The sequence below is a fragment of the Mus caroli genome, chromosome 8 (genome assembly GCF_900094665.2).
Source record: "Mus caroli chromosome 8, CAROLI_EIJ_v1.1, whole genome shotgun sequence".
Classification (NCBI taxonomy): Eukaryota; Metazoa; Chordata; class Mammalia; order Rodentia; family Muridae; genus Mus; species Mus caroli.
In genome coordinates this window covers 54,351,494-54,374,798 of record NC_034577.1, presented here as the reverse complement: position 1 = coordinate 54,374,798, position 23,305 = coordinate 54,351,494, and the positions used below count along the sequence as shown (strand labels likewise).

The following is a 23,305-nucleotide window of genomic DNA, read 5'->3' as shown; positions in this document are numbered from 1 at the left end:
ATCTACCTGTTCTTGTAAGCACTGTAGTAAGAATATGAGCTCTATAGAAGGTAGATCCAACTGCACTGTCGTGGAGTTTTAACCTGTAAGTACATTTTTATAAAAATCTGGTTTTCATTTCATTTCATTGGTTGGCTGGTTTGGTTTTTGCTATTTGGTAAGATAACCCTATGGTACTGGAAACAGGTGTATATTTATTCAGTTTAGAAATACATATACACAGATAATACTGCTATAACTATTGCTTATAAGTCATTGACTCTAAAAAGCAGAATGATCTAGAATAACGGGGTAGGCACTGTCTGTGGAAAATGGGAAAGGATTTATCTTGAAGAGGAAAATGTCTTAAGTGGATGCCACTATGCCCTGAAGCTGGGAAGATACCAGGCTTGTGCAGCTCCAGCCAGAGGCCAGATCCTACAGACTTTTGCAAGCCCTCTCTGGATGGACTGATGGACAACTAAGAAGTCCCCAGAAAACTGCACATAAAACTATTCATCAATTTTCTTCCTTGAGTTTTCCTTCTGCTACTCATTTTAACATGGCTTTTAAATTAATGGTCAAGGGAATGGTCACCTCAAAAACAAACTAAATTTTTTCAGCAGTAAAGAGTCTTGCCCAGGTATCACGTGGAAGAAAGGAAGAATGGCCTCCTGAAAGTTGTCTTCTGACTTCCACACCACGTACAGACTTGCATGCTCATAGCATGTACCTGCTCCACTCTTGCGTGCGCCAGACTCACCAGCAAGAACAACGCTGCAACAGGATCCTTCTGCATACGTTTATTGGGAGAGCTTGATTGCAGAGGTGAAGAGACCCCAAGCCCAGAACTGGTGCTGCTTATATAGGCCTAGGAGAGGCGTGTCTCACACCCGGATTCGTTATGCTTGGGTTATGCTTACCACCTCATTTGCATGCCTATATCTGATTGGTTAACTTGCCTCTCATCTGATTGGTTAACTTGTCTCTCATCTGATTGGTTAATTATCAAAACCTCATCTTGGCAAAAAAGAACTTTACTGCCTATGTATGCGTGGTGGCCAGCGGTGGCCAGCAGTAGCCAGTGCCACCCTGCATGGGCACATGTGGCTTCCCACACTCCACACATAAATAAATATCATTAAAAAAAATACCCAGATCTTTGTCTAACCTCAGATGAGCTGCCAACTAAGGCCCAGAAGGAACTAGGTAACCCTTCTTTGTATTTCTTTTCCAAGGGTGCAGATTTTTTTATTTGTTTTCTACTGAAGTGCAAACATTGTAGAAGTAACTAAGGGAGCAGGGGAGGGACTTTTCTTAGCCTCAGCAGGCTGGGGAAGAGGGATGTTCTACTCTGGGCCTAGTTCTTCCTTGACAGTAACGGCATTCCCACTATTCAAAAGAGACTGTGGGAAATTCAGTCTGCAGTTCCTCAGCCCCTTCAAGCATGTGGTTCAAATGTGAATAAAGCCAGTGGGAGACAAGGCCTTGTCTGTCCATGTACAGGTAGCGTCCCAGTGAGCCGATCTTCTTCCTTTTCAATCTTCCTTTATAATTCTTTTTATAAAAATATGATTGCTTGATCCTCAGTGTGGCATGGAGCTGAGCAGTTCTTGGAGCTGAAAATTGTCTCAGGAAATATTATTTAAATAAAAATATAATTTTTAAAAATAAAAAAAATGTATGATGTTCTTTAGAAGATCTTTTTTTTATTTTAATTAAGATGACATGATTTAAATGTGAGTGGTGGCTGGATGTACGGCCTAGTGCTACTTGCTTAGCATAGCAAGGCATGGGTTTCAATCAGAAATGAGTTTTTTTTTTTTTTTTGTGGTTTTTCAAGACAGGGTTTCTCTGTAAAGCTCTTGCTGTCCTAGAACTCACTTTGTAGACCAAGATGCTCTCGAACTCAGAAATCCGCCTGCCTCTGCCTCCCGAGTGCTGGGATTAAAGGCGTGCACCACCACGCCCAGCAGAAATGAATTATTTTTAATTTGATGAAGTAAAATTGTAAATGGATTCAATAAGATTATCTTTATGTGGCCCAGATGGAAACATAAAAATCGTTTTAAAAGTCTTGACTGTGGGGCTGGGGAGATGGCTCAGTGCTTAAGAGCATTGAGTGTTCTTCCAGAAGAACTGGGCATCCAATTCCCAGCACCCACATGGTGACTCACAACCACCTATAACTCCAGTTCCAGGAGATCCAATACCCTCTTCTTTGCTCCTTTGTCACCAGACACACTCATGGTGCACAGACTGACAAGCATGCAAGACATCTAAATACATTAAATAGAGTAATCTTTAGAGTCTTCTTGACTGAACTAATGACAGAAATCCATCAATGAATTAAAAGTTTGGGGAATGAGCTTTAGAATTCAAAGAGATATAAACAACTAGACTAGATATGATTTGGAGTACATATAGACAACATTAATTTATCTAGGATCTAAGAATATTTATGTATTTATTAATCTCTAGTCTATATCTTCATGGTTTGAGAGAAACTTCATTGCTGCTAATTTTCTAGATCTTTAGACTAATCAAGAAGCGATCTAATCTCACTATCTATTATCCCTTAAGAAGGCCAACATTTTTCTTAAAATCAGTATTTTATTATCCTTGAGAACAATAGTTTTTGTGTTTTGTTTTGTTTTGCTTTGCTTTGCTTTGTTCTGACAAATGCCACAATTATTCAACAACTATTCAAACCCATGGCTATTCCACAAATATCCCGAGTGCTTACTGTGATCCAACTGGACAAGGTAGTAGACCCTGAGAATAAGGCAGGGAATACCCAGAGACCGTTCCTGTCCTGTCTGCCTAAGTGATGCAACTCAGGTGTGTGAGCAAGCATCATGAATTAATCCTGCTTGAGACCTGGAAGAGGCTGACAGATGAGTCAGGAGAAAGAGCCAGGAGAGGGCACAAAAAGGGAGAGCATGGAGCCTTCCTTTGGTAGAATTTGTCCAGGGTGACTAAAGCATGGAAAGTATAGGACAGGAACAGAGACCATAGTCACAGGACAAGTTCTAGAATGATCTAGAGGACAAGTACCCCAGGGCCTCAGGTAGGGAGGCCCATCATCACATTGTCAAAACTTGATCATTTTGTTGTTGTTGTTGTTAAATATCAGGTTTCATATGTATTCTAGGCTGGCCTCAAACTCACTTTGTAGAAGGGTGATATTGAGCTTAATGGTCCTCTTTGTTTCCATTTCCCAAGGGCTGGAATTACAGGAGTGTATCACCAGAGCTGATTTGGAAACTCTGAAGATTGGTCCATGGTTTATGCATGCTGGATGAGCATTCTACCAGCTGAGCCTGACTCCAGCTCAGAAAAGCCCACGTCCTTACCTACATTCTGAAAAGACCCTTCCTAGAATCAAGATTCTGATATTTCCCTACACTTTGTGTATTTTGTGATTGGGTAGTAGATTTTTAGCTTGTCACCTCCCTAAAATATCCAGAAATAAAAAGAAAGGTCCACAGAAGAATGTCTGCTTTTAATCAAAAGGAAAAGCTATCATAATCAAAAAAACTTCCCCCTTTTTACATTTTTTTAAATGCACCATGAAATTTTATAGCCTTGAGAAAATTGTGTCCTCTGAATTTAGCCAAATAATACTTCTGTCTGTCGCAGGATAAAAGTGTTTGTGCTACATAATGTTTTATTTTTCTTCCCTCAAAACTTCCATAGAACTTTCAACCAGGCCTGAGACCAAACCGTGGACAGAAAGTGGATGTCTAAACTGTTAGAGTGTGAAACAGGTCAGAGAGAGCTCTAAGTAAGAGAAAGGCATAGCCTCATATCATTTATCTAATCTCCTTGGCCATCATCCAACAGAAAATTTTCTCTGGGATGGCTCCAGTATCGTTCCTAAAAAGGGAGTATATTTTTACAGATATCAAATTCAGCTTACTCTCTTCCAGATATGAATATTGTTATAAAGAAAAAAATTATTCCAGCTTTTCATAGAGAGACACTTCTCTATGACTGTCAATCTTAAGTAATTAGGGTTGGAAAAATGAGTCCATAAATAAGCAAATTGTAAAATGGTATGCTTCGTCCTAAAGCAGTGTGGACACTATCAATTCCATTCTTTTCTTACAGGACTGAGTAAAGAAACTGCATTAAACATTAGGCTCATGACTATTTTGTCACAAACGAGGTTCATGTGAGAAGAGGGACCTTCAACTGTTCTCTATAAAATTGGCCTGTGGAACTATCCTTATCAGATTGCCCTGTGGCATTTTCTTGATTGCTATTTGTTGTGAGTGGTCCCAGCCCAATGTGAGCAGTGCCACCCCTGGTATGTATGAAAAAGCTTGCTGAGCATGGGCCAGGGAGAATACACCAGCAAGCATCCTTTCTCTGTGGTTTCTGTTTCTGTTTCCATGTGAACAGCTACCCTGATTTCTCTCAATGATTTGTGACCTAGTAAATGTAAGCTAAATAAACCTTTCTTTTCTTAGGTTTCTTTTGTTCATGGCATTTGTCATAGCAACAATAAAGAAACTAGAATAATTTGTATGGTTTGTGTGGGTATAGGTAGCTTAGGTTGACAAAACTCAATAGAGATGAACAAATACGGTGGGACTAAGGATATACACCCAACTGTGCCTACAAGCCTCCAAAACCATCCTTTTCTTAACCGAAAGAGCATCATAGAACAAGCTGAATCTCCTTCTGATGTACTCTCTAATGTGTAGTCCCTAATTCAGCCAGTGAGTGATCTGCGGTTCTGTTTTAGGAAGAACACAGTCTCATGACTAAATTCAAGAAGTGGAATGATCTCCACAAAGCAGAAACTTAACCCGTTGGGTTTCGCATTGAGATTCTCTTCAATTATCTATGAACAAGTTTTTTTTAAAAAAGGATACTTGAACAGAAATTGGAATTCCTCATTATCTAGCACAGCTTTAAAAAGAAATCAAAAGTTCCTGATAGTATGAGGAATTCTGGGGTTCTATTGTCATTAACATGTTGTTTTATTTGTTTTAATTTATATTATTATCAAATAACCAAGTATAGTTACCAATATAACCAAATATAGCTACCTAGTGATAAAGGGGAAATGCGAGGTACAGAGATAGTTTGAGCGATAGTTAATAATCTTGAAATTCAGTACATGACCACTAAAAACACTCCACTTGTTAAGCAATTTGTGACATTTTACTTGCAGGGTTGGGCACACTTTGATGATTATTATGACTAAATTATTTTTTTGTAATTTTTAAACAATATTTTATTTACCCAGCATGTGGGTGTGTGCTTTTGTGCATATCGTAGTGCTCACGTGGAGGTCAAAGGGCACCTAGCAAGAGCCACTTCTCTCCTTCCACCATGTGAGCCCCAGGGATTAAATTTGGTAGACAAGGCTTGTCAGGAAGCATTTTACCCACTGAACCATCTTGAAGCCCCCCAAATTTAATTATATTAAAGGTATATTGGGTATTCCTCTTTTCATGTCCAGCGTGGTGATATTAAATTCAGAATCTAAACTCCACCCATAGAACCCATACAAGCACATCCACACTAAGTACACATTGGAAAAATAAAGAGTATTTCTCTAAATACAAAAGGAAACACATCTGCCTTTGAATGTTTTTAAGACACTGCCTAAATTGGCATGTGATTCACATTAGTCCTGTAGTGTTCTAGCTTGCATACACGTGTGGACATTCTATGGATTAACACAGGGTTTAGCTGTGGGATGTGTGTGTATATGTACCGTCAGACCCAAGCTACTTCCTTTCCATTCTGGGTGAACTGTCTTAAAGTCAACCTTCCATATACACATAGATCCCCACTGAGTATTTTAAACATTTTAATTGAGTCACAGAATGGGGGTGGAGTCAGTCTATATAATGAAAACATTTAAAAATGATCTTTTCAGATATACATTCCTAAAGAGAAAAATCCAATTAAAAATGATAAAGTAGAAATCATCTCCTTTTTTGCAATGACAATGATAGATGATAGGGAAATAGCAGCAGCCATTGTGAAGTCTGTCATAACGATCTGTTGGGTACCTGCTTTGGTGAGTGTCTTATCAGTTAGCACAGCAACACAAACAATAGTGCCTCTTATCTGCAAAAGCCAGGTTCAGGCTTATTAGTGGAGGGAATTGGCCTCCATCCCTCTCCACATAGCAACTGGACAAATATTGTTCCATTGCCCTGAGTGACCAATGAGAACCAAGACAGTGCTTTCGAATGGTCTCAATACAAGTAGTGTTAGTGTGCACAGCCTCTCTATCACTCTCCTGTCTTTCTCATTTAATCTTTCCCATGTCAAGAGTCTGAGCTCATCTACAGCCTGTAAATACTTGGGGACTTTTATGAAGGGAAAATATTACAAAGTTTGCTTCAAGAACAACTTAGGTAGGCATTTCTGTTTAATTACTAGCTACTTGTTCGTGTTCTGGGACTTGAGGAGAACTGTAGTGCTTGTATTATGTTCTTCGTGGGCATTTCTAAAGGTCAGTGTGTCAATCAGCAATCGTGATGCTTTTTATGATTCTATAATGATCTAGAATGACTAAAGTTTAGTGGGAAGAGGATTCTTAATAACTTAATGAATGGACCAGGATCCTCATTCCAAAATGCTGGCAGAAAGTGTTCTGGAACCAGTTACTGTGGTGTATAGTAAATCAGAATCGGCCATGAACCCACCAGGTCATTACAGAAACTTCATTGTGTTGACCTTGGCCTTCATTAACTCCTCAGCTGCCTTAATGTTCTAATGTAGAAGGGAAAATATGAAGAATTGTGACATGGGGGTAAGGCAGAGAAGGACCCTTGACAGCAGGGGATGGTGTTTCTTTACAGTTATAAAGGAAGGGTTGTGGATTTAAAGCCACAGTGCGTCATTCACTCACTGGATTCCCTGGTTTTCTTTCTACTTGAGCCTTCCGCCTTGTTTTTGACAGGGACTAGTATATAAGCTATGATGTCCAGTGTAACTGGATATTGTTATTATCAACAAGAACTAGGGCTTCACATTACCTCTGCAGATGCAGTAACTTTGGTTATTAATTGCAAAACAGCTGACTTTAGTGGAACAGTTCAACCTCCTTTTGCTGCAGGTTTGCTAATGGGAAAAGAGAAACGCAACCTTAGAAATTGTCTGTCAATGGGTATGTTTCACTTTAAACCAAATTCAGACTGTTTTTGTAGATGCCAAGATGTTTGGATTATGTTTTTAGCTCAACAGAAAACTCCCACAATGCAAACTCGCTCTGGCCACCTAAGAATTTGGTCGTAGAGGCAGCATGCTTTCTCTCCCTTGTGGGTTTTCAAACTTGGCCACATGATATTTTCAAGTTGGCAGAATAATACCTTCTAGACAGGGCTTTAAGTCTCTGCTTAATTGAGTACAGCAGGTTAATAAAAGTGCCAGTGTTCCTTAAAAACAAACCCCCAAATGCTCTGTGGACCTAAAGCAAATGCTACATATTAGATTAAACTGCCAGTTGCAGTTCTCCGTGTTTATCTTCTGAGATAGGAATAAAATTATAGTGTGTTACCATAGCAGCATCTGTAACATTTTATGAGACAAAAGATCCTTTTTTCCTCGTGAAGATCCAAGCCAGAAGCATTATCCATTAAAGAAAGCAAATAAGGCTACAGGGACATATTTTTTTTTACAGTCATATTATGGAAATACGAAAGTTCCAGTGTCCTGAGGTCAGATTGTGGAACACAGCTGTTCACATTCACTTTTGTCCTGGATTGACACCCATGGGTCAGTCCTGAATATTGATCAGCCCTTTCTTTCTAACACCCTAGAAGTAGAAATGCAGTCTCCTCTCCACACCTTTTTTCTCAAAGCACACATTAGGGCTAGGAAGTGGTCACTATAACTGTCTGCTTTGTGAAGCTTTTATTTATGCTGCTTGCCCAATGCCAATTTCTCATCTTGTCTTTATTCTCCGGAGCTTATTTCTTTGGCTTCTCTACTGTGAAAATAATGGCTGGGCTCTTCTCATCTGAAGGAGAAGGGGCTGGACCTTTTTCAGACTGTGAGCGTCCTCTGCCCTCCATTAGAATTCACGTCTCTCTCCTCTCCTCCCTGGTCATTATAACTGCTCCCCTCCTCCTTAACCTCCTGCGCAGAACACACGCTAGTCTCTTTGCCTGCTTCACCTACAGGAAACTCTGTGAACACTCTGTAGAAGATTAAAAGTGGATTTACTTTATAGTTTAAAAAAAAGAAAAGCCTTCCTCCCTAAATGTAAGTGTTCTACATGTTGTCAATAAAAATGTACCCATTTTAATCACTCACTGGCTACAATCAACCTTGGGCTTTTCTTTTCATATCTTATTAATCAATTAGTAGTTGATCAGAAAATACTTTAATATCAGTCCCTGGACTTATTTAAATTTCAATCAAGTGCTAAGGTTTAAGTATTCGTAAGGTAAATTTGAAAACTGTACAGGTCATGCCATATTTTTCTTACTATCAAGTGAAGGATTTTAGTATTCTTTCACAAATTGTTATTTTATTATTTTTATCTCTCTCTCTGTGTGTCTCTGTCTCTCTCTCTCTCTGTCTCTCTCTCTCTCTTTCTCTCTCTGTCTCTCTCTCTGTATGTGTGTGTGTGTGTGTGTGTGTATGTGTGTGTTTGTGTGTTGTATAAGCATGTACTCTAGTGCATATGTGTATATCAGAATTCTCAGTGGAGCTATTACTCTTCTGTTGCCTTTCTGGGACTCCAGCAATTCAGCTCAGATCCCACTACTTCAAAGACAATCATCTCTACCCAATGGGGCATCTTGCTGACCCAAGAGTTTAGGATATTTTTAGAGTACTGATTTTTCTTGAGCTGAATCCAAATTTCATGCTGCGTACACATTAATCTTCAAGAATTTCTTGCTGACTGGATTACTGGACTATAATTTCTTAAAGTTTCCCCTTCAGAATTTAAACTTGTAGGTAAATTGCTGACTTGCAGTTTTTCTGTTTCTTTATATAAAAGAATCATCATCAGGAACCTAAGTAAGTGTTTGGGACATGCTGTCAAGGGAGAAAATAAAAAGATGGAATAATAAGTCACCAAAATTTAAACTGCTACAGAAAAAAATTTATATAGTGCACCCATGTTCAGAAGCTTAACTTTCAGTAGCCAAAATGTGGATTAAATCCTGGTAAATCTATTGTCAGGAGAATGGGTTAAAAAGTTATGTGTAGATATGATGGAATAGCATTCAGTCTTAAACAGGAAGGAAACCTTGACATAACTCTGCCTGCAATGTTAAGTGATGCCAATTACCAAAAGGAGAAATTGTGTAAGAATTTTCTTATATGACATACTTGGAGTAGTCAGTTCCTAGAATAGTATGGGAGTGGGGTCTGGGGGAGATGGCCAAACTTCAGGAGAGTGAAGAAATCAAAATGGATGGTAGGCCAAAACTAAGCAAGAATGAACTAAAGAGACATCTTTGAGCTGAGAAGAAAGTACCCAGGAAAGAAGTCCAGCAAAATGAGCTCAGTGAAGAACAGCTATGCCAGGCTGCTGGTGCCCCTGCCAACCACACTACCAACAATGATGTGGGTGCTGAGGAGAAGACTCTGGACCCAAACCAGTTCTGCAAGATCCATAGTCAAGCAGTTCACTGGCTGAAGGTCGGTGGGAAGAACCATTACCCACACAAGTCCATGTGGACACCTCACTCAGTTCATCCAAGAATACAGTTACTGGCAGCCAATGGACCTGTCTGATATGAAAAGTGGCAGATTGGATCCATGAGCTTTGGTTGGGAAAAACACATCTTCTATGACATTTGAGCAAAGGGGGTCAAGTTACAAGTCACGGCCAACTCCAGGAACTATAAATCAGAGGAAGAATTTGTTCATATCACTAACAAACTATGCCAGGGAGACATAATCAGAGTTCAGGGGAATCCTGGGAAAACCAAGAAGGGTAAGTTGAGCATCATCTCCTGTGAAATCACACTTTGTATCTGTGCTTGCAAATGTTGCCTCTTCTTTTTTTTTTTTCTTTTTTTATTTGATTTTTATTATTTTTATTACATATTTTCCTCAATTACATTTCCAATGCTATCCCAAAAGTCCCCCATAGTGCCCCCCACTTCCCTACCCACCCATTCCCATTCTTTTGGCCCTGGCATTACCCTATATTGGGGCATATAAAGTTTGCAAGTCCAATGGGCCTCTCTTTCCAGTGATGGCCGACTAGGCCATCTTTCGATACATATGCAGCTAGAGACAAGAGCTCCGGGGTTCTGGTTAGTACATCATGTTGTTCCAACAATAGGGTTGCAGATCCCTTTAGCTCCTTGGGTACTTTCTCTAGCTTCTCCATTGGGAGCCCTGTGATACATCCAATAGCTGACTGTGAACATCCACTCCTGTGTTTGCTAGGCCCCGGCATCGTCTCACAAGAGACAGCTATATTTGGGTCCTTTCAGCAAAATCTTGCTAGTGTATGCAATGGTGTCAGCGTTTAGAAGCTGATTATGGGATGGATCCCTGGATACGGCAGTCTCTAAATGGTCCATCCTTTCATCACAGCTACGAACTTTGTCTCTGTAACTCCTTCCCTGGGTGTTTTGTTCCCAATTCTAAGAAGGTGCACAGTGTCCACACTTTGGTCTTCATTCTTCTTGAGTTTCATGCGTTTATCAAATTGTATCTTATATCTTGGGTATCCTAAGTTTTGGGCTAATATCCACTTATCAATGAATACATATTGTGTGAGTTCTTTTGTGATTGTGTTACTTCACTCAAGATGATGCCCTCCAGGTCCATCCATTTGGCTAGGAATTTCATAAATTCATTCTTTTTAATAGCTGAGTAGTACTCCATTGTGTAAATGTACCATAATTTCTGTATCCATTCCTCTGTTGAGGGACATCTGGGTTCTTTCCAGCTTCTGGCTATTATAAATAGGGCTGCTATGAACATAGTGGAGCATGTGTCCTTTTTACCGGTTGGGACATCTTCTGGATATATGCCCAGGAGAGGTATTGCTGGATCCTCCGGTAGTACTATGTCCAATTTTCTGAGGAACCGCCAGACTGATTTCCAGAGTGGTTGTACAAGCTTGCAATCCCACCAACAATGGAGGAGTGTTCCTCTTTCTCCACATCCTCGCCAGCATCTGCTGTCACCTGAATTTTTGATCTTAGCCATTCTGACTGGTGTGAGGTGGAATCTCAGGGTTGTTTTGATTTGCATTTCCCTGATGATTAAGGATGTTGAACATTTTTCCAGGTGTTTCTCTGCCATTCGGTATTCCTCAGGTGAGAATTCTTTGTTCAGTTCTGAGCCCCATTTTTTAATGGGGTTATTTGACTTTCTGGAGTCCACCTTCTTGAGTTCTTTATATATATTGGATATTAGTCCCTTATCTGATTTAGGATAGGTGAAGATCCTTTCCCAATCTGTTGGTGGTTTTTTTGTCTTATTGATGGTGTCTTTAGCCTTGCAGAAGCTTTGTAGTTTCATGAGGTCCCACTTGTCAATTCTCGATCTTACAGCACAAGCCATTACTGTTCTATTCAGGAATGACAAGGAAATAAGCTATCTTCAGAGATACTTGTACTTGATACTGGAATGACTTTGTGAGACCGAAATTTATCATCTGCCCTAAGGTCATCACACATATAAGGAATTTTGTGAATGAGCTGGTATTCCTAGAGATCAAAATTCTCATGATGAACATCACTCCAGGGTGAACTGTGATCAAGCCTTTCTTCACCTATCACAATGAGCTGGACATGAACTTGTATATGAGAATTTCTCCAGAACTCTACTATAAGAGGCTGGCAGTTGGTGGGCATTGACCAGGTTTACGAAATTGGGCACCTGTTCCAGCATGAAGGAATTGATTTGACTCATGATCCTAAGTTCACCATCTGTGAGTACTACATGATCGATGCAGGTGATCATGACTAATGGAAAGTGCAGAAAAGATGCTGTCAGGGATGGGTGAAAAGCATACAGGCAATTACCACCAAGATCACCTACCACCCAGATGGGCCAGAAGACCAAGCCTATGAACTGACTCACCTCACGTTTGTTAAGAAAGTAGAAAAGCTTCAGCAACCCTAGGAGTGAAGCTGCCAGAAACCACTCTCTTCAAACCTGAAGAAACTCAAAAACTACTTGATATTTGTGCTGTAAAAGCTGTTGAATGCCCCCCCCCCACACACACACACCTTGGACCACAGCCAGGGAGAGTCCTTGATAAACTTGTTGGAGAGTTCCTGAAAGTGGCATGCATCAGTCCTATATACATCTGTGACCACCCACAGATTATGAGCCCTGTGGTCAAATGACACTGCTCCAAAGAGGATCTAATTGAACACTTTGAGCTATTATTGATCATGAAGAAGGAAATATGCAGTACCTACACTGAGCTCAAAGATCCCATGGAGCGGTAACGCTGTTTAAAGAACAGGCCAAGGCCAGGGCTGCTGGTGATGATGAAGCCATGTTCATAAGATGAGAACTTCTCTACTGCCCTGGAACATGGGTTGTGCTCAACAGCTGGCTGGGACATGGATATCCCTCAAATAGCCATTTTCTCACAGATTCCAACAATATCATGGAAGTCCTTTTGTTTCCTGCCATGGTGCTTGAAGAAAAGAAGGAAACCACACAACTGCTGAAACCCCAGAAAGCAGGGTGGCCAGAACCTGTGTCTAGAGGATACACTCAACTCTGGCATCTCTGCATGTCAGCAGAAGATCTGGTCTGAGAAGTTCATGTGTAATGTTGTCCATCTGCCACTGCAGTCCAACTGCCACAGAGAGACGAATTAAAGAGTTTCTTTGTATTCCTTGTTACTTAATAAACCATTTCTCTCTTTACCTAGAAAAAAGAAAGAAAGAAAAAGAAATACAATGGTGGTTATGAGGTTGGCTTATAAACAATGTCAGATGGCTAGGGAACCTCCAGTATGGAAACTGGAATGAGTTTGGAAATGAGGAGTGGTGACAGTGGCACAGTGGTGCAGCCATACCCAGCACCACTGAAGTGCACATTTAAACAGGAGTAAAATGGGAATTTTACATTGTGTACATTTATCGCGCTAAACAAATCAGAAGAAAGTATTCCTTTTTTTTTTTTAACGTGCCTATAGTTCAACTTGGGAATTTAGGCCTTTGTAGTACATGCATAAAAGCTAAAAGCCTGAGGAGACTAGGTTGCTGACCAATACTAGAGTCCTTTATTGTGTGTGCATGTGTGAGTGCTTGTGTGTGTGTCCATGTGTGTGTATGTGTGGGCATGTGTGAGTGTGCTCAATGTACATACATGGATGTGTATGTGTTTGTATGTGTGTGCATGTGCCCATGTGTATGTGTGTTATACATGGGAACACTTGTGTGTAAGAGTATATTATATTTTGTAACTGTGTGAACCAGAAAGTGGATGTTGAGTAACCTGGTTGACCACTCTGTCTTATTCCCTTGAGGTAGAGTCTAAGTTTCCGAACCCGGAGCTCACCATTTCTGTCTGGATGACTAGCCAGGCAGCCCTAATATCTTCCTGTCTCAGGGTTACAGGCACACAAGCTGTGTCTGGCTTTTAAATAAGTGCAGAGGACAGTATTTCAGGCCTTTGTTCTTGTATGGACATTATTCTTATCTGCTGAGCCAAGCCCCTAGTCCCTCTATGTCCTTTCTGATTCAGTCTCCAACACAGTGGACTCCATGGTTCAGCTTGCCAATCAAGTCTGCAACACTCCTTGATGTAGCTTTCCAGTGTCACCCTTGTAACCATCAGTTTAGTCTGTCATTGAGCAACAGTTGGCCTACGCCATGCATAGGTTGCCATAGCAATCCCGTGTAGCATTTATAGTTAGCAAATGGAGGTTGTAGGGCTCAGAGAAGATAGAACTCTAATGCCATGGCTCCTTAGGTAGGAAAACAGGGGTATAAATGCAAAGCTTCCTTTTTTGAGTGGCTGGAAACTTACATACTTTCCTGCAGTAGCAGAAAATATTAAGAAGACCCTCTACTGCTTGATTTACTGCAAGTTAATAAACCTGTCCAGCAGTAGTTGATGTCTCACAGGCTTCTCACACTTATTATATCCAAAACTGAACACTGACCTTGTCAGCCAATGCCCAATGTGTTCTTCATACAGTCTCTATTTAGGCCACCAGCATCGCCCACCCACTTATCTTTGGCCAGAGCCTAAGTGCCTTCTATCCAGAGTACAGTTCATCAGCAAATCTTACCCATAAAACTTGAAAACTTGGGTGCTTTATCCCCACTCCCCACTGAGAAACCTTGACTCAGATCATCTTTTCTCACACTTGTAAATGCTATTTCTCCTCTTGATCTCTCCATAATAAAATGGTTTCCAGGATATAAACCTTATTAAGATCCTTATTTACAGAGTCAACTTTCCTTCATACTAACTGCATGGGAACCCCTATACACTTGACCCTCATTTTCTCCTCTCCAACCTTGTCATCTCTTCTTCTCCCCATCTGGCCCTAAAGCTATACTCTTGGTCAAGTGCCTTGTTAGCTGCTTCTTGCATGCCATTGTTTAAGATTTCAAAATACAGTGACAGTCATTCCCAAACCCTGTCTCTTTCCATCTCATAGCTGTCTTTTCATTTCCATATAGCCCTGACCACTATCCACAGTCATATGTTTTTGTCTGCTGATGTGTTGAGCAATCCATCTTCTTTCACTTTGTCTTTAATTTCTTACCAACTGAGAATTTGGTTGCTTTCCCAATGCAATTTCCCCAATGGAAGCCTGAAATTAGTACCCAACAGACATTAAGACCAAAGAGCTGAGGGGATGGACAGCCATATGCTCCTCAAACACTCTTCTGGCTTGTATTGGTACAGCAAAAGGTCATAATGCCATATAACTAGAGTTCAGAGGGATGGGTGCCATGACTAAAAGATGCAAAGAACTTTAAAGGCATATGAGAAGTTGGAAAGAAGCTAACTAAGCCTTGGAAGGTCAGAGAGTTCCTTGGAGAGAAGCATCCTCATAGAAGGTTCAGCTCCCTAAGGATTGTTCCTGTGGAATGAAAAGGCACACAGGTGCTATTCCTCAACAGTAAGAAGCAACACTATGCTGGCATGAACCTGGATGCTATGTTTGTAAATGCTGGAGGCTGCTAGCGCTCAGGACTGCTACTCTCATCTAACCTTTGAAAATAGCCTCTTAGGTCTGGATCTTCGGGGTAAAAAGGAAGAAAGTGTCTGGGAAGTCTCTCTCTCTTCTGAAAGGTTTATCCGTAGCTTGCCAGGATAGCTGCATTTTTGGACGCTCTGGGCCACATCTGGCTTTCAGACTCTCATTGATATTGCCATGGTGCTTAATTACCCATAATACTGGCATAAACAATATAGTCACGGAATGCTGGAGATAATAAGAAGGGCATGCTGTGAAGCATCAGACATGGACTGTATAGTTTAAAGGATGATTTTTATCAAAATCTAAAGTTGGAGTCCTTCGAGTTGTTTGTTTCTTCAGTTGTTCAGACTCACTGGTGCCGTTGCTGGTGCAGACGATGGGCCTGTGCTTGCTTATAAATCACTATTTTAAGCACTGTATAAGACTTTGCTTATACGGATGCATCTTCTACATTTTGCCTCTCTGCAGTCTCTTGCTTAAATTTTGACAATAAATACTCATTGACCCTTTTAAATTGCTTTTACGCTCCTTGAATCTATCTTCCAACCATGTTGGTCCATGTTGCTAACAAATGATCATATCACACCTTCAGTGTATGAGGTATATATCTAATTACTGTCTTTATCTCACCAATAGGCTCGTAGGGGAAAGAACTATCATTTCACCTCCAGGTTATTTGTATCTAGTAGCATCTGACTTTCTGATAAATGTTCAACAACACTTAGAATGGATGAGCCATTCCTCTGAAGAGGCAAATAATTCTCACCCTTTTGCCCAGAATGTGAAGTGGAAGGTGGTAGCTTCAGAATAGGATTCATTAGGCAATACTGAGAACTAATAATGGATTTGTTGCAGGTGCTCTAAAGAGCCAGGGGTAGGGGTGGGGATACTCTGGTAAGAGATTAAAGCTGGAGACATTCCTCAGGCTTAGACTGTATCACTTTCTGACTCACTTAGAACCTGAGAAATCATCATTAACCATGTTTTGTTGCCTGTTTCCTTAATTGTTATATCTGCTATTATGTTTAAATCTGGGATTAAAAGCTTACTTAGCCCTTAAGACTCTAGTTAATGCTCATTAGTCACTATGACTGCAAAACAGGTACCTGCCTGTGTCCCATCTCTTCGCATGGCCATATATGGTGTGGGCTTGTCATCAGCTGTGCTAAAGGAAAGGGTAGGCTGCAAAGGTGGCTTTCTCACAACCACATGTATGAATCTCACAGGGGATCTTGTCAAACTCAAAGAAGCTGGGCTCCACCCTGGTGTCCCCTGTGTTTCTGATTGACTGACTGATTGTGTTCTGGGTTGAGTCCTAAGAAATTGCATTTCTAACAAGTTCCTACACAGGCCAGCTGTCCAGTGAACTGGTCCAATTTGCCTCTCTAACCTTAATGTACCTGGGCATTGCGTACACATTCTGCTTTTAGTGTGTCTGGGATAAGCTTTGAGGTACTGCATTCATTTCCTCTCTTTTTTTGTTTGTGTGCTTGTGTGGAGATGTGCATGAATATGCATACACATGAATGTGAGTATGCAAACATACATGTGCACATGTGTGTGCATGCATATATATCTATATATGCACATGAGTATGAGTATACATGGACATATTTGCACATATGTGCATATGTGTGTGGAGGTGTGCATATATGTATACTGTGTGTACATGTGCACATGTGTGTAAGTGTGCATGCATATATGCACATATAAGAGTGGGGGTATGCATATATATGCACATGTACTGATGAATGTATATCCACATGTGTGCAGATGTGCATGCATATACCTGCACATGAGTGTGATACTGGAGGTTGATGTCTGGTGTCTTTCTCTACTGCCCTCCACTTTATTTACTGAAGTAGGGTCTCTCACTAAGCCTGGAGCTTGCTAATTTGACTATTAACAAGCCTGCTTGCTACAGGGATCCCTTGCATTGGGACTGCAGGTAGGCTGCCATGCCCACCCTACTTTTATATATGTATACTAGGCATTTAAATTCTGGTCTTCTTCCTCATGCTCTAAGTGCATGATCCACTGAGCCATCTCCCCAGCCCTGGCATTCTTCATTTCTAAGACCTTTCTAAGTGTTGCTGTTGCAGTTGGTCTGGGGGCCACCTTTGAGAAGTTCACCTCTCTAGCCAAATAGTTATTCACTATAGATGCTTAAATCTACTACTCCCCAGGTCCGGCCATAAGCCTTGCGCCAGTTACCCTGTGGGGAGAGCCTAGGATTCTGTATTTTTCATGAGCAGCCCAAGCAGCATGAATCAATTAGTGCTATGACCGTATTACATGCTTGAAGGGAAACTGGAGTAAAGAGAAATCATTTGTAGAATTTTCATGTAAATACTAATAAAATTTATGTAAACTGGAGAATATACAAGAAAAATACCTTTTTTTTTTTACTGTTACCAAGATGCGTTTTTTTTTTTTTTATTAATATTGAAAGACTTCTAATCAGTGGGGTTTACAGTTATAAACAGCAGGTTTTGTTTTTGTTTTTGTTTGTTTGTTTTGTTTTGTTTTTTGGTCTGTGTCAGATAACAGGACAGACAGAGCAGGGTGGTTCTTGCATTCTGCAAAATGTAGTACATTAATTTTTTAAAAAGCAGGGGATATAATCTCTCGATAAGACTTAGAACTGACCTGTTAAGCTAGACCATCAAGCCCAGGAAGCAGCCTCTCTTCTTCCCTAGTGCTGGGATTTCATGCATGTACCAGCCTTTTTAAGTGAGTGCTGGGGATGGTGCTCACATTCTCATGCTTGCACACAAGCATTTTACTCCCTGAGCTATCTCTGCAGCCCTTACCTACTTCAGACTTTAGAAAAAAAATATACTGGAACGCTATAAAATATATACAATTTACTTGTAACTTTTTTGTAATTTTCCTTTTCTTTGTAAGTAGGGAATTTGGTGTGGAGAGGGGCACTAATTTCATCTTTAAGAAAAAAAAAAGAGAGAGAGATTTGGTGGAGCTTTGAAAGGACCCCAGGGAGAGAGAGAGAGGAGGAGGAAGGACTCTGTGTGGACCATTGATGGGGAACAGCAGGCGCACAGCTGCCCACATGGCCTGGGAAGTGGAATATGGCACTAAGAGAAAAGAGGATGTGATGCAAAACAACAATCCTCCCCCCAACGCACAGCACACAGACTTTGGTCATTTCTAAGAACCCATGGGGACCCAGGCTACTTTCCAGTGTTCTCTGAACTTGACATGTGCTTCTTCTGGATACACATACTGACTCAAGATGGCCTGAACTCCACCAACAACTTGTTAACTTGACATTTATATTTTTTCCCCTCAATTATCTTCTGAGGTCAGCAGTTTCTTTGGATGTATATCATCCATTTATTTAGGGCTTTGAAAAAAATATCCAACTGGTAATCAAATGCTGCTCACAAAAGCATTTCCCAAACTGGTGATCTGAACTATAAAAGTATGGAGAATGGTTGTGGACGGGGGAGGAAAAGCATTCATATAACAAGTTCCTACCACTTGCATATGAAACAATAGAGTGGGTGATTCTTTTCCATCGCAGTTTCCCAGATCCCTTCAAGCAGAAATCATAAAAGCAGCAATAAGAGTCAGTGAGCAGGAGTGTTGGTGCATGCCAATAACCCTAGAACTAGAGAGGCTGAGACAGGATGAGGCAGGTAAGCTGGGCTACATAGTGAGACCCTGTCTCAGAAAACGGTATCAACCTCAAACCACTCAGTGTCGGAACAGTATCCCAGACAGTTTCAGCTGCTGCCTTCTATAATAGTTCAACTTCAAGTTTTACTAATTCCTAGCCGGTTTCTACTGCAAGATGGGGAAAGAGTTTTCACAGCAAAAGGAAAAGCATATGGAGACCAGAAAGGGGGATCAAGGAGAAAATCTAAAATTAAACTTCAGCTGTGTACTGTAGCCTGAGGCAGACCTTGCTTTCAACCCCTTTGGAAGTCCCAGTAGGTCTCCTGCCGAGTAGGTCAGAGCAATTCACCATAATGGGTAATAGTGCAGGGCTTCAGTCTACCCTGCAAGGTCTAACAGTCTGAAAGTTGCATAATCTCCCCAAACCTTAGCGTGCACCTTCATCTAGTGCAGTAAGAAAAGATGTCTCCTACAGGACATGAAGAACAGTAAGTGGAATAGGGTAATCACTAGCAGCTGTCATCATTAAAGCATGCACTGGCCGAGATTCAGAGTATGACTGAGAAAATTTACTTGAAAAGCATGGGAATACCGAGATATTGCGACAACTCTACTCAAATTTTGCAATCTATATTATGCACATGGGTAGATACAACTCAGATATCTAGGTAGGTAAATATGCATATTCTACTGAGCAGTTCAAGATGGGAAAGAGACCAATAGTTGGCTCAGTGGGTGAGACATCCACTGCACAAGTGTGAGATCCTGAGTGCAGATGTTCAGCGTGCTCACTCTAAGAACCCGAGGGCATCATGTTCTCATGAAATGCTGGGTAAGACATAGGCACCAGGAACCCCAGCAGAGAAAGGCTGGTCCTGAGGATCCCTGGCTAACCCATCCAGCCTAAGTGAGAAGCTATGTGTTCAGTGAAGGACTGTCTCGCAAAATAAAGTAGAAAGGCTGGCAAGATGGCAAGATGGATAAAGGTAGAGGTATTCAAGCCTGATGAACCCAAATGTGGTTGCTGCAGCAACCTATAGTGGAAGGAGAGTTCAGATTCCTGAAAGTTGGTCTCTGTCTTCTCCAGGATTTCTATTGCTGTGCTGAAACACCAGGACAAAAAACAAGCTGGGGAGGAAAGGGTTTATTCTGAATACACTTCCTGGCTTATTTATTCTAATCCTATATTTCCTTCTCTTGTCTTATTACTTTAGCTATAGCTTCAAACACTATATTAAAAAGGAGTGGGGACAGAAGACATTCCTTTCTTGTTATTTATTTTACACTTTAACATTTAAATTAAACGTAACTTAACATTAAACTTTGAAGGGTTTGCTTTCAATTTTGTCTACATTCGGGATGATGTTGCTATGGATTTCTCATGGAAATCCTTTATTACACTACATTCCCTTCAGTTCTAGTCTCTTGTTGTCTAGACTTGCTGACTTCTGTCAAAGGACTTTATAGCATCTATTGAGGTGATAATTGTGATTTTTGTCTCTCACTCTATATGATTCATTACATTTATCAACTTATATCTTTTGAGCCACTCATACATCTCTGGGATAAAACCAACTTGGTTAGGATAGATGCTGTTTTTGATACATGCCTAACCCTAACACTAACCCTAACCCTGGTTTATTATCTTTGCAAGCATTTTATTGAGAATTTTTTAATCTGTGTTTATTGGGGATGTTGTATTGGTGGTAATATTATATCTTTACCTGGTTTTGGTGTTAGAGTGATACTGGCTTCATAAAAGGAGTTTGGAAACACCACTTCTGATTCTTTCTTTAAAAAAAAAAAACAAGAGCAGTATTGGTTATAGAGCTTCTTCGCAAGTCTAGTATGATTCTGCTGTGAATCCATCTGGACCTGGAATATTTTGTAGTTGGAAGTCTTTTGTGTTTTACTGGACATCAATCTTTGTTCTCCACATGTGCATGCATGCATAGACACATATGCCAACACACATATACTGTCCCTACAGACACACACACACATATTCTCAGAAAAAAAATAGAAAAAAGCCAAGCCAGTATTTCTAAAATAAATATTTAGAGAAAATAACAACAATAATAGACCCTGTTTAGATCCCTATAAAAATTTATTTTTCATGCCTTGGTGACATGATTTTATTGCATCAAACATATTTCAAATTTTCTTCTGGATAACAATAAATATAATACTAAAAATGATATGTTCAGAATTCTATTTTGACAATTGTATATATTTGAAGTATACAATGTGGTCTTTCAATATACTTGTTGATTCTGACATGAATGTCATGATCAAGTTATTAACATAAGCATTACATACCATAATTATGACTCTTATTATATAGTATAAACACTAAAATACTGTCTTTGAAGGTTTCAAGTGCATAACCCAGCTGACCACAGCCACCATACTGTAGATTACATCTCTTGAACCTTTCGTCCTGCCTGCCTGAAATGCTGTCCTCTTAGACCAGTATTTCCAATCCTTCTCATCTCCCTGGTAACCACCATTTTCCTCTCTGCTTTTATCAGTTTGACCTTTTCGAATTGCATGTATTAGTCAGATAATGCAGTACTTGTGATTTATTTTCTTAGGCATATTTACCTCCAGGCTAATCTAGGTGACTACAAATGGCTACAAATGGCCATCTTTCCCTCTTTTGACATGGTGTGTGTAATAAATCTGCTTCTCACTTTAATATGGGATTAGGACCCAATAAACCCATCGTAAATTGAAAGAATCATAAGCCAAACCTTCAGCAATATACCTAGACCACAGAATACCACAGCTGGGCAATGAAGAGCCCTGTGGCAGATGGGTTATTTATTCACCTGCATGAGTGACTGCCTAAGAGCCGCAGCTAGCTGCTGCTGTCAGACACCAAGAAAGAGTGCTATCAATTGTCACTGGGACAGGAAAAGACCAAAATTCAGAGTTCAATGTATGAATAATACCGAGTGCATGAGAGTATGTTGTCGAGGCAAATTCATAATGTTCCTGTAAAAATCACCACATAGTCACTATAACTTAGGACTGTAATATAATACTATAATATATGTATTCCATTGTGTGTGTACAGTCATGCCACCAATGTTTTTTAACTTCCATTTTTATTTCTGTAGCTTGTTTTTTTTGTTTATTTGTTTGTTTTGCTTTGCATTTGTACCTATATGGATTTTACTCTTCTGGGTCTTACATCATGATTTTAATCCATTTGATTTGGCTTTTTGTACATTATGTGAGACCAGAGTCTTTTATTATTCTTCAGAATGTAGGTGAGCATCTAGTTTTCCTAGAACCATTTACTGAAAATGCTCTTCTTTCCCCATGTGTAATCGTGGTTCCTTTGATACCCTCAGGGGGTGCTCACAACTGGGCTCCCATTATACTCTATTCATCTGTACACCTCTTTCCATGCCTGTATCATGTCCCTTTATTTATTGGAGATTTGTAATATCTTTTGAAATCAAGTAGTTTCAGTGTTTCTATCTTTGTTGTTCTTCTTCAAAACTGTTTGCACAGTGTCTTTATGGTTTTAGAGAATATAATAGGATTGTATTGAACCTGTAGAGATCATTTAAGCATTATGGACGTTTTAACCAGCTAGTGTTTTCAACTCCAGTTACTTGTATCTTCTTCAATTTCTTTCTTCATTGTTTTATATTTTTCAGTGTAAAGAACTTTGATGGTAACTGGATTTATTCCTAGATATATTATTTTTAATGGTATTGTGAATAGGTTTGTTTTATTAATATTTTAGACATCCCATTGCTAGCATATAGAAGCACAACTGATTTTTGTGGGTGGATTTTATTTTCTGAAACTTTTCTGAATAGTACATATGTGTGTTCATGTGTATGTGTATGTTATTATGTGTTTATTTGTAAATATACATGCTCATGTGTCTGTGAACACATGAGCTCATGTGTATGCATGTGTGCATGTGTATGTACATGTGTGGTTATGTGTGTAAGCATATGCATATATTTATATATATGTAGTCTCTAGAGTTATAATTTCATGGATTATATAATGAGTTAAATCCCATTGTCTGATCAATGTTGATCATATCAACTTTCCTTCTGATTTGAGATGCTTTTATTTATTTTTCTTGTCTCATTTTTATAGATAAGACTTCCAACACTGTACTTCATTAGGAAAGGCAGAAGATTAGAAGCTACAAATTAAAGGGTATTTAGTTTTTGAATGTTTTGACAGGGATATGCTGTGGATGGATAAAGCAAGATTTAGAGTTATTTAACACGAGTGACAGTAGAAAGCTTCATTGCTTTCTCCCCCGATCTTGGATGACGTGATTTCAGTTTATTACTAAATGTTAGTTGTGAGCTTGTTTCACATGACCTTCGGTATGTTAAAGTTCTGTCCTCTTATACCTGATGTAAGTGTCATATTCAAAAATAATGCTAAATTCTATTTTAATTTTTTTGACAATTTTTTATTAGGTATTTTCCTCAATTATAGTTCCAATGCTATCCAAAAAGTCCCCAATACACTCCCCCCCCAGTCCCCCACCCACCCACCCCCACC

At 39.9% G+C, this 23,305-nt stretch overlaps 1 protein-coding gene and 1 pseudogene across 1 annotated transcript in view; both read left to right on the top strand.

The window, feature by feature from the left end:
• Positions 1 to 23,305, top strand: part of Palld (palladin, cytoskeletal associated protein) — a 384,747-nt gene that overhangs the window by 71,900 nt on the left and 289,542 nt on the right. The gene's annotated exons all lie outside the window — the stretch shown is intronic.
• On the top strand, positions 8,856 to 13,196 carry LOC110300048 (annotated as a pseudogene).